Source organism: Aedes aegypti, chromosome 3 (genome assembly GCF_002204515.2).
Source record: "Aedes aegypti strain LVP_AGWG chromosome 3, AaegL5.0 Primary Assembly, whole genome shotgun sequence".
Taxonomy (NCBI): Eukaryota; Metazoa; Arthropoda; class Insecta; order Diptera; family Culicidae; genus Aedes; species Aedes aegypti.
The window spans coordinates 236,694,369-236,703,938 of NC_035109.1; positions in this window are offsets into that span (position 1 = coordinate 236,694,369).

Sequence of the window (9,570 nt, forward strand, 5' to 3'; positions counted from 1 at the left end):
CACTCCGGCCATCTTGAATCACCGACCCTTTGTTTTGGTCGGGGCAGTGTTGCGAGATGTATCATTGCATTGGTGTTGAATGCAAAATGACATCGAAATTGTGTAATATCACTCAACTAAGTTGGAACGACTTGGTTGCAGCTGTTTCTGTGTAATATTGGTTTAGTTTAGATGTGATTATTACACAACTTCAATGTGATGAAAAATGGAAATGTTGATTCTGTGTAATTTCATGGCGATGTAATATAACATCAAAAAGATGCTATATTGTATATCAAAAAAGCGGTTACATCGGAATTTTTATACATCGACATGAATTACATCGATGCGGATTACATTATTTTTTGCTGTGTAACATCAAGGCGTCGATAAGCGCGTGGTGTACGCACGAGCCTATCGATCGCAAGGTTCCTGGTTCGATTCCAGGTTGCTGTGAAAACATTTTTTATTTTCAAATTTTGGTTTCATAAGGCAAATTTATGAATTTCAACCCGATTTCTTGTGGCGAATTTTCAGAAGGGGTTCCTATGTATACCGACAGTCTATTTGCCTGAGTGTGTGGCAGGTACGATGATACTCTATGCCCAGGAAAGTCGAGGAAATTTCTATTAAAAAAATATCCTGGACCGATCGGGAATCGAACCCAGACACCTTCAGCATGGCTTTGCTTTGAAGCCGAAGACTTGCATATAATCATCGTATTTTTCGACTGGAATTGCAATATTCATTAATGCAATGAACCAATGCACGAGTTCACTAATTTGACGTTTGAGCGGTGCCGAATTCACTAGTTTCCATGGTTACATTAATAACACGGCTCCAGATCGATTTCCAAACCAGCAATCTGCATCAAATTAATAACGCAACAGATGTGAACACGAAGGCAGAACTACTCACGTCTGCACTACAGTCCCTGATGCAACATCATGCCCCCGAGACCACAATCACAGTCCGCGACCGACGAACGCCTTGGATTACTGCGGAAATCGAGCGACAGATTTCACTTAAGGACATGGCTTTTGCTCTCTATAGTAGGAATCCAAATCGAGTCAGAGGAGACGCCCAATGGCGTGACTACGTGCAGAAAAGAGATAGGACAAAAACACTAATCTTCAAGGCCAAAAAGCGTTACGCTGAGCGTAATTTTGATTGCTCTCTACCAGCTAAAAAGTTATGGTGTAACTTGCGCCGTGAAGGGATCCATAACAATGCTAAAAACGTTTCACCCGAGGATCCTGTAGATGCAGAAGCCCTAAATCGATTCTTCTCTGAAGGTTATCTATCTCTCGCAAATCAAAATGTAACGCAACCCTTGAACGGCGTCAGAAACCATCCTCTCCCAAATGAACCAGTTGAGAATCCTAGACCAAATGCTTTCGCTTTTCGACCCACGAACGTGCGCGAGGTCGCTAACACCATATTTGAAATTCAGACGAGTGCAGTTGGCAGCGATGGTGTACCAGTGACGTTTATTAAGCTGTTGAGCCCCACTATACTCCCTGCACGCAAAAAAATTGTGCAGTAAAAACTACCATTTTAGGGGGTTAATTTGAGCGCTCGCACCGGCAATTTTCAGCAGACCAGATATGTGCTTGATTTTATCATGTCTGTAGTCGAAATCAGATTGTTGTAAATTATTTCTGTCAAATGTACCAGTATTGTGGTGGAATGTACCGTAAACATAGTAAATTGGTCTGATATTCCATGGTAGTTTCAAGAATGGGCATAGTCAGCTAAAATAGTATTTTTTACCACAGATTTTTTTCCCGTGTGTATTAGTCAACATCTTCAACGCTATCATCGAAACCAAATGTTTTCCCTCCATCTGGAAAAAGGCAGTAGTTACCCCTATTCCCAAGAAGACATGCCCCGCTACTCCACAAGACTTTCGTCCAATTAGCGTGTTACTGTCAATTTCAAAGATGCTGGAAAAAATCCTGCTTCTGCAAATTTCTGAATACCTGAAGGAAGCAGAACCTCCACTTGTCGCTGCCAACCAATCTGGATACAGAAGAGGTTACAGTACCAGTACAGCGCTGTCTAAGGTTACACATGATATTTATGCGAACCTAGATAACGGGCGATGTACCCTGATGGTGCTAGTAGATTTTTCTCTAGCATTTAACTGTGTAAAACACAAGAAGCTTGAAGACAAACTACGACGCGAATTCAATTTTTCGCTTTCTGCGATCAATTTAATATCGTCCTATCTCAGTGGAAGAAGCCAGGTTGTCCGTGTAGGAGACGACTATTCAACAGAGCTACCAGTGGTAGACGGAACGCCTCAAGGTTCGTGCCTAAGTGCGATGCTGTTCAGTCTATATATCAGTAGCATAGCCGACGTAATTGAATGTGAATATTGATGGAATATGCAATGCTGTTTCCTCTCCGTGCAGTATTCGGTGAGTGGTAACCAAGGTGGCAACCCTGAATGCTACCCACTGCACCGTCGAACGAGCGCGCCAAAAGCGCATCATTGAGAAAGAGAAGACGAAGCAACAGTGCAAAGTACAGTTGATTTTCATTCATTCGTTACTATTCAACCCGAGCAGACGTTTATTAAAGTTTATCTCGTTTCATTCACACAAGTGTTTCATTCCTTGTCCGGTTTCCTTTTCTTCGGTGTTTCGCTTCCGTTGTGCCGTGTCCACCTCTGCCCAACAGGTTATGGGCCCAGAGGAAATCCGAAATATAATTTCCGGATAGCGTAGGAAGAAAGTGTGAGAAACTGTTTTCCTGTTTCGGGTGTTCGCGCCGCGTGTGATTGGATTTTGTTTTCTGCTGTGGTGATTCAGTTCGGAAAACAAAATGGCGGAGCCGAACAAATTCGCGTTTGCCAGGTTGAGCAACCACAACTGGCAGATCTGGAAGTTCCGGATGGAGATGCTTCTGACCAGGGAGGAGCTCTGGTATGTGGTGGGCGATGTGAAGCCGGAGCCGGTTACCGATCAGTGGACGAAAGACGACCGGAAAGCTCGTGCCACCATCGGTTTATGTATCGAGGACAATCAGTTCGGTTTAGTGAAAAACGCGGACAGTGCTAAAGCTTTCTGGGATGAGTTGAAAGCATACCACGAAAAGAACACGGTTACGTCGCGTGTGTCTTTATTGAAAAAGCTTTGCAGTGTGAACCTCGCAGAAGATGGTGATCTCGAGTGCCATTTGGTAGTTTTGGAAGATTTATTCGACCGTTTGTCGAATGCGGGGCAACCGCTGGAAGAGTCGCTGCGGATCGCGATGATCCTGCGCAGCTTGCCCGACTCCTACGGAACATTGGTGACGGCCCTAGAGAGTCGTGCCGATGCCGATATCACCATGCAACTGGTAAAATCGAAGCTACTGGATGAATTCGAGAGGCGGAAGGAACGATCCGGTGATTTGTTTGATATGAAAGCGATGAAAAGTGCAATGCAAAGTGTGGGTGGTGTTTCACAACGAGTGTGCTATTTCTGCAACAAGCCTGGCCATGTGCGTCGGAATTGCCGGCTTTATCTGGCGAAGCAGAAAAGCGGTGAAGACGAGAAGAAGCTAGAAGAAAAATCGATTGCGAAGAAAGTGAAAAACGAAACCTGCAGTGCCGGTGTGTGCTTCATGGTGGCGGATGATGGACAGCGTGAATGCTGGTTTATAGACAGTGGAGCAAGCTGCCACATGACAAGTGACAAGAAATTTTTCACGACGTTCGAAGACAAGGCTGGTCCAAATGTGATTTTGGCCGACGGCAAAGTTGCTGCCACAGCTGGATGCGGTGAAGGTGTAGTGTTGTGTGTAGGTGGAGATGGAAATACAATTGAAGTAAAGTTGCGCGATGTGTTGTATGTTCCCTCCCTAACAAGTGGACTTGTATCTGTGGACAAGTTAACCGCGAAAGGATTTGTGGTGAAATTCCGGAAGGATGGCTGTTCCATTTGCGACGTCAGCGGTAAGGTGGTTGTTGCCGGAGAGCAGACTGGATCCCTGTACAAGCTGAAGCTGGCGGAAGTCGCAAGGAAAGTGGAAGGTAAGATGCACAATCATAATTGTCAACATCAGTGGCATAAGCGTTTCGGACACAGAGACCCGGCAGTATTGTCGAAGATTGTCGATGGCAAATTGGGCTTAGGCGTGAAGGTCACGGATTGCGGCATCCGACAAACTTGCGAGCCATGTTTGGAGGGTAGGTTGTCGCGGAATCCGATTCCGAAAGTAGCGGAAAGAAAATCGAAGCGTGTTTTGGAGTTGGTCCACACAGATCTCTGTGGTCCAATGCGAACGACGACGCCTGGTGGAAAACGATTTCTGATGACGATGATCGACGATTTCAGTCGATACACGGTCGTTTATCTACTGGAGAAGAAATCGGAGGCTGCTGGAAAAATAAAGGAATATGTCAGGTACGTGGAGAACTTGTTTGGGCGGAAACCACAAGTTATCCGATCCGACGGCGGTGGCGAGTACGCCAACGAAGAGTTGCGACGATTCTTTGCTGATGAGGGTATTAAGGCACAGTATACGACTGCGTATACGCCTCAGCAAAACGGAGTGGCGGAAAGGAAGAACAGATCGCTACAGGAGATGGCTACAACGATGCTATTGGATGCTGGTTTGGACAAGCGTTACTGGGGAGAAGCTTGCGTTGCTGCTGCATACTTGCAGAACAGGCTTCCGTCCCGGTCAGTAGATACGACACCGTATGAGAAATGGTGTGGTCGCAAGCCTGAGCTGGGGCATCTGAAGGCATACGGATGTCCGGCATATGTGCATGTTCCAGGAGTGAAACGTGGCAAGTTCGAGAGCAAAGCGAGAAAGTTGACGTTCATCGGTTATTCGGAGGAGCATAAAGGCTACCGGTTCGTAGATACCGGAACGGATATGGTGACGATAAGCCAAGATGCGAAGTTTTTAGAAATGCAGGATCCGAAGTGTTCATCACGGGAGAAAGTGAATGAAGGTAGTGAAGTTGAGTGGTTCTCGGGGGCACAGCCTACCGAAGTGGACAAATTCGATGGATCCGAGTTGGACAAAAGTGAAGAAGAAGACTATTTTGATTTGGACGATACGGGAGAAGAACAAGATCCATTGCAAGTGAAAGAAGAAATTCCAGATTCTAGTGCGGAAGAAAATCCTGAAGACATGCGTCGATCCAGGAGGAGTAATCGGGGTGTCCCACCCGGTCATCTGTCGGAATACGTTGTTGGCATAGCAAGAGCCGACGGCAGGAGAGCAAGAAGGCAGAAGAGCAAGAAGTCAGGAGGAGCCAATCCGAGGGATGTAGCGAGGATCAGCATTGAGGAGGAGTGATGGAATATGCAATGCTGTTTCCTCTCCGTGCAGTATTCGGTGAGTGGTAACCAAGGTGGCAACCCTGAATGCTACCCACTGCACCGTCGAACGAGCGCGCCAAAAGCGCATCATTGAGAAAGAGAAGACGAAGCAACAGTGCAAAGTACAGTTGATTTTCATTCATTCGTTACTATTCAACCCGAGCAGACGTTTATTAAAGTTTATCTCGTTTCATTCACACAAGTGTTTCATTCCTTGTCCGGTTTCCTTTTCTTCGGTGTTTCGCTTCCGTTGTGCCGTGTCCACCTCTGCCCAACAAATATCACCTATACGCCGACGACCTGCAGCTGTATGCCTCTGGACGGATTGAGGAAGTAGACATACTAGTGGACAAAATTAACAGGGATCTTGCATCAATCAAACGCTGGTCGATTTCCAATGGACTGTTTCCCAATCCGAGAAAAACGCAGGCCATCATCTTTTCACGCAACGGCACCATCGCCCCGAACAACAGCATCTCCTTCTGTTCGCAACCCATCCAGCTTTCCAGTAGCGTGAAAAATCTCGGCCTGAAATTGGACAGCAACCTCTGTTGGACTGAACAAGTCAACGATGTTACTAGGAACGTCTGTAATACACTTCGCACGTTTAGACGTTTTTCGAGCATTTTGTCTACCGAAACCCACAGAAAGCTGGTTGTAGCAGTAATTGGACCTCTCTTCATGTACTGCGATAGTAGTATACCGTACCCTGGCCTCTCTGTTGGTCAAAAGCAACAATTAAACCGACCGTTTAAATCAGCAGTCAGATTTGTGTTCAATCTGAAAAGACGCGACACGACTGCTACTTTCCGGAATTCCGTGTTTGGACGAGACCTCGAAGCGAACTATCACCACCGGACCTGTTGTCTCTTGAGAAAAGGGTACCATAGTGAACTACCCAGTTACCTCCTACAACATCTGCGAAGAGGACGAATGGACAGGACACTTTCCTTCATTGTGCCAGCCCATACAACAGCTTCCGGGAAAAGTATACTGATATACGGTGTACAATGCTGGAATCGATTGGCAGTAGCAACCAGAAGATCCCCTACGATGACATCCTTTAAAGCTGCTCTGGACGCTTAGCATACTCGACAGTGACCAAGTTACTTGTTAAGGCCCAAACGCAATGATAGCGGAACGGCAACGGAATGCGGAACCGGTTCGCCAGCATGAATCACACCATCTCGACTGAGCTGTCAATGAATGAAAGTGAACCAACACTGAGTCGACTAGCAAACTATAGTTCATAATGGCGAACCGGTTCCGCTTTCCGTTGCCGTTCCGCTGCCATTGCGTTTGGGCCTTTAGAAATTAAGATGTGATTCTTTGATTAGCTGTCCGCTGTTAATTTTTCTTATTTGTTCTCCACTTCCTTGACTTGAATAATGGTTGTTACCTGAGAGAGACTCGCGAAGAGGAAAAATATCAACGTCATATGCAGCCCAGTTTCCCCTCTCACGAAACGTCAAATGCAGCCCACCGTTTTTATGGCTGAAAAAGTGAAAAGTATTGTGTTCAAAGTAAACTGTTATTAAAAACCTCAGTCGGCGGAGCAGTTTTTTCCAAAGTTGCTGATAAATCTAAGCAAAAGATTAATTATTTCTAATGGCTGCTACGTTTGCTGGCATGAAATTTCACTCAAACGGCTATCTATGATTCGATGTGATGCAAACTCAATCATTTTTTGCTGAGAAGTTCATGTGAGGATTTGAACAGCATGCGCATAATTGATATAAACACAAAGTGGAATAAGAAAAAAAACTCAGCAATCACAGAAAAAGAAGACCGTCTTCGCGAGTCTCGTCTCAGGTTGTTACTAGTGATCCTTTATAGAGAGATAAGCGGAAGTAAAATGGAATGATTTGGCAACAGACCAACAGTGCTGATTTTGCTCGGCGTCGAGAATAATATTGTGACACGGACATGACTTCCTCATTGCTAAAAAGTGTATTTCTCGAAAACTTATTCATACAGACTCAAGTCAAAAAAGTATACAAACTTACTTTATCGATCCTACGTGTTAAGCAGGCGGAATTCTACACGTACCGCTCTGTACCAACTCAACTTTTCACTTTTAGAACGTTTAATTTCCGGATTTACAAAATGACGAAAGTAACATTTTCAACTTTTGCAACCTAACCACTACTTTCGCCGCCCCGCTGTATGGAGAGACAAAGTGACTTAACCACGAATCAAAACAAAACACTATTTGAGCCGATTTTACACTGGTAGAAAAACGTCGAAAGTAACTGAATGAAACGACTTATCGTTTTCTTATAATTATTTTTGTGGGAAATAATAGAAACTACCTAGTTTTTGAACGTGAGCTAAGTGTATGCAAAATTTGAGCGAAGTACACGGCAAAAAAATGTTAAAAAGATAATTCATTTTAAAACAGTTTTAGAAGATAGATTGTGACTTTTCCTAATTAATTTTCTCAAAACCGTATGAAAGTTACTTACGTCGATTTAAAAAAGTAATCGAGATTTAGTTTAGTTATAGATCTTTGAGCTACATATCCAAACTAATAAACAGCCGAAAAAATCAATATCTAAAAATCGCATTGACAAAAATTTTAAAAAGAAAAATATTTCATTTTTTTGCTTCATGCAAAATTACTTTTACAGATATAATTTCAAGCGGGTTACATTACTCTTCAAGAAAAGTTCAAAACAAACATAACGCATGTTCGTTTGGCTCACACTTTGACAGCTCTCGCTGCTCGATTGGCTCACACTTTGACAGAAATGTCAGCTTCCGCGAATCTCTCTTATTGTGCATCCCGATAAAATTCAGAAAGAGAACTTCGCTCAATTTCCACTTCTTTATCAACGAACTTAAGGTAACACACGATAGACTCATCGTGGCATCCATGAACAATCTATGTTCAAACTATCGTTGAAAAGAAAATATTTCTGTTTTACATCATATCGGTCATTCGGTGATCTATCGGATCATATGCTTGCTAACAACAGGCATGTTGATACTCTTTCAGTTCATCTCTGTCCGGTAAAACCAATATCACATCCCCAAAACTACAAAATTGATCATCATTTATGGATAGCAAACAGTTGCACCCTAAGCACCGCCAACACTTTCAATCGGAAGGATTTTGGCGCGCTCGAAGTGACAAATCCTCCGTTGTGGTGAAACTTCTTCCGTCGACGTGATGTTGGACTGTTTTCAAAATCAGTCGAGAGAAAAGCTGAGCCGGTAGAACAATGACAGTTAGTTCGTTCAAAACTTCGCTTCGGAAGTCCAACCGGCGAACTCCAGATTGGTGCTGCGAAGTCAATATAAAGGATTACTACACTGAACCAACTAATCCGATTGCATTTATCTGAAAAATCATATATCCATACCAGAATCGTAATTTAATAGATTTCATAGTTATCCATTAACACCTATATGAGGATCCAATGAAGGTTGAATATTATTCATATGAAAGCAATTTGAACTTCACATAAAACATATTGGATATCAATTGTCTGGCCGATTATCACAAAATCAGATAAATGGTGTATGATTGTATAATGTGAAAAAAATCCATTATCTGTTTATCTGCAGTCGACCATGTCAGTCATTGCACAGAGTAGTAGTGTTTGATCCTTCGACCTTGACGCTTGCTCCTGCTGGGGCGGGTGATGAGGGCAGGATCAAACATGTCGCGCGTCGGTAGTGAAGCGGTGAAAAAGTGATCGGTTCGTTAGTAGTGTTTGATCCTTCGACCTTGACGCTTGCTCCTGCTGGGGCGGGTGATGGGGGCAGGATCAAACATGTCGCGCGTCGGTAGTGAAGCGGTGGAAAAGTGATCGGTTCGTTAGTAGTGTTTGATCCTTCGACCTTGACGCTTGCTCCTGCTGGGGCGGGTGATGAGGGCAGGATCAAACATGTCGCGCGTCGGTAGTGAAGCGGTGAAAAAGTGATCGGTTCGTTAGTAGTGTTTGATCCTTCGACCTTGACGCTTGCTCCTGCGGGGGCGGGCGATGGGGGCAAGATCAAACTTGTCGCGCGTCGTTCGCTCAGAGAAATGAAAAAGCGCCGCGGATCGCTAGTAGTGTTTGATCTATTGATCGCGTCGCTTGCTCTTGCGTGGGCGAGTGACGAACACTTGTTCGGCGTTTAATGCGATTATCGAATTATTTAGCGAATCCGGTTAGGCGTGATTATATCATGGATCGCATCACCAAACATTGGTGACTCCCAGATCTTTACCTTATCCCACTAACCCAATATCCTCTCCATGACAACCGTGGAGATGCAG